Raw genomic sequence first — 3,236 nt, forward strand, 5'->3', positions numbered from 1 at the left:
CAGTTGTAGTTATTTAAAAGGAGAAAACGTACCCGTTTCTTATGATTAGTATTTCTTCTAAGTGTCTAATCATTAATTGAAATACTTACTTAAAATACAGATCACTGGCTCCTCTCCTGATGATTCTGGTTTGGGGGGTCTGAAACAGGAGGAACCAGGAATCTATACATTTACAAGCATTAACAGGTGATTCTTTCTCATCATTAGCCAAGTTTGGAAAACCATAATTAAAGGCAAGGTTCCCAGAAGCCCTAGTGCCTCGGTAATTTTTTAATGGTACCTCAGGCCAAAATAAATACCCACCCTTTCTATTTATGAAATTGATAGATCCAAATTTGATATTTGTAGTTGTTAATATGGTCCAACAGATGTCACTGTGTTTCCCTCAAAAAGTTAAACTATCCCACAGAACCCCTAGGAATTCCGAGGCACCCCAGGGCACTGAAGCACTGTTTACAAGCTACAGCCTAAAGGGATTTTTTTCTGGCATAGAATATAAGTAAAATCTCTGAATGGGTCTTCTATAAGATCATGAAACAAAGTGAACTTTGTGTTCCACAAATTCCATTGCTTTTAGTATCATTTGTTGCTGTTTTCATATGGTGTATATATATATGTGTGTGTATATATATGTGTGTGTGTATATATATAGAACAGGCATACCAAACATTTTTCTACAGAAGCAGAGAGCACATTTATTTTGTATGTGTGTGTTGGGGGGTGGACATAGATTATCTTGATTGCATATTCTTTTCTTATCCATTCTCTTGCAGCCCTTTAAACATGTAAAAACCATTCTTACCTCCTGAATTTGACCTACAGGCTGCAGTTTGCCAACAACTACTGTAGTTTTAAAACCTAGAGTATAACATGAAAGTGCAATTCACTGCGGGTGATTCTGCAAGATTGCAGGCCCTCAGTGCTTTTGTTTTCCTTTTTCCCCTTTTTGCTCCAGGGAAGACTATGCAAGGAATACTGGAAGGGCCTACTGATTTCAAAACTACTGTAAACAGAGGGTGGCCATAGAATTTTCTTGCTCTAAATTGACTTAAGGAGGATCTGCAAGTTATTCCAGTTTAATAAAGAATCCCTGTTGAATTTCCAAGAAAAGGAAATAGGGTATTGCACTAAGCCCTTTATCAATTATTTGCTGATTATGTGAATGGCTAATGAGATTTCACAATTATAACTAATCAGGCAATCCTTAGTTTATAATAGATTAATGTTTATAGAATGTGCCATTTGATGTTTCTAGGTTTTATTCCCAAAATTAGTGTGGCTGTCTTGAAATTATGCATTGTGCTTAGAACTTAGGTTTTTACGTTGCTTTTTTCTGTTCTGTTTTTTTTTTTGAGACGAAGTTTCGCTCGTGTTGCACAGGCTGGAGTGCAATGGCGCGATCTCAGGTCACTGCAACCTCCGCCTCCTGGGTTCAAGTGATTCTCCTGCTTCAGCCTCCTGAGGAGCTGTGATTACAGGCGCCTGCCACCACGCCCGGCTAATTTTTTGTATTTTTCGTGGAGGTGGGGTCTCCCCACGTTGGCCAGCCTGTTTCCGACTTTAAGAATCCAGTATTACAAGTATGCACGTTCCTGTGCTAGTCATAAAAGAAATAAATACCACTGGCAATAGTGGTCTTGAGAAAAACTATGATATTTCTTGAGGAAATTCCAATCCATATTTAAAAGAAAAAAAGTACAATTTTTAAAAAGTGTACCATATAGGTTCTTCCAAGTTACAATCTTACAGTCTTCACCAAAAAGATGTTTTGTCGACTAAAGCTTTCCTACAACTTTAAGTCATTACTTCTTTTGCAGGTTGTCATAAGAACCCTGAAATTACCGCTGAAAACATTTTATAAATTTATTTATCCATAGAGACTCCAATATTCCACAAGGGCAGGGACAGCGTGTTTTGCTCACCATTTTATCCCCAAGCACACAGAATTGTTTCTACAGCCTATTAGGTGTTCAATAAATATTTGTGAACTTATTGATCAAAGACAAAACTACATTTAGTCAGAATCATCCAGTGAAAAGCATTTTGCATTTGATGACTAGTAGACTTAGATGAACAGTTCCAGGACCACCGCTAATTTTCCTTGAGTCATTAGAAACATCCCTTCAGGGCTGCGGAGGAAAAATCCAATCTGGCCGCTGCCCCACAGCCCCTTTCCGTTCCGCGCGTTTGCCTCCCCGTTCTGATGAAGGAGGAAATGGAGGCGGAAGAGCAGCAGCGATTTTCTTAGCCATTTTCTTACCAACAGAGGCCAAAGGAAGCAGCAGGGCACTACACTGCGGGTTGTCTTTGCGAGGAAGTGGCACTGGGCAGAGATGCAGTTCAGCAAACTTATCATTGCAGCAATTTTGGAGCTGACTTTTCGACAATGCAAGATCTAGAAATGTGTGCAAGACATGCGAAAAGAACCACCATTAACACTGAAGATGTGAAGCTCTTAGCCAGAAGGAGTAATTCACTGCTAAAATACATCACAGACAAAAGTGTAGAGCTTGCTCAGATTAACCTAGAACGAAAGGCACAGAAGACAAAGAAGAGGATGCAAACAAAAATGCAAGGGAGCCAGCAGAGGCTGGAGTACAGGTAAGTTAAGAATTAAACTCTCCCGCTGCTTGGAAAATGCAGCTTTCTGCAGGTAGAGCCACCTAGTATGTATATGGCCACAAAGGGAATTTTGAAGGGATAAATAGAGATTTTAAAAAAAGGCTAGATGGCTTTTTGTGTTGTATTTTCCAAGTCGTTAACTGCAAACGCTGGTTTTAAAGAGAACTGGACACTCAAGCAAAATACTCTTACTCCCATGTCTCACTACAGCACATGCAAATGGTGTAGTTGAATGGTATATCGGAAATTATTGCAATTAAAATTGTGTGAGCAATTTGAAAGAAAAAGAAAAAAAGAAACATCTCTTTCATCTTTCAGAGTGTATTTCCTTATGTGTCAAACTGGAATATTTCTATCTGTCGCCAGCTCCCAGGGATGCTGCTGGAACCACGTGAGAGAGCGCGTTCACTTGCTCTACAAAAAGCGAAGGAAGGCGGTTAGCAGCCCAGCCAACCCAGGCCGCTTAAGGCCAACTACTTGGGGACCTCCACGTCACCTCGATATATACGGGACCACCCGTAACCCGTGAACTACGGAATCCCTAACCTCGCATCACTTGGCGGCTGCCCCGCAGATGCCCTAGGCGCCCCGAGAAAGGCGGTGCGAGGGGGGGG

The 3,236-nt window shown here is 40.8% G+C and overlaps 1 pseudogene; it reads left to right on the top strand.

Moving 5' to 3' along the window:
- Nucleotides 1–1,539: 1,539 nt before the first annotated feature.
- LOC108526589 (centromere protein S pseudogene) overlaps nt 1,540–3,236 on the top strand; it is a 2,204-nt pseudogene continuing 507 nt past the window's right edge.

The sequence above is a fragment of the Rhinopithecus bieti genome, unplaced genomic scaffold, assembly GCF_001698545.2.
Source record: "Rhinopithecus bieti isolate Rb0 unplaced genomic scaffold, ASM169854v2 scaffold_3832, whole genome shotgun sequence".
In the NCBI taxonomy this organism is placed as follows: Eukaryota; Metazoa; Chordata; class Mammalia; order Primates; family Cercopithecidae; genus Rhinopithecus; species Rhinopithecus bieti.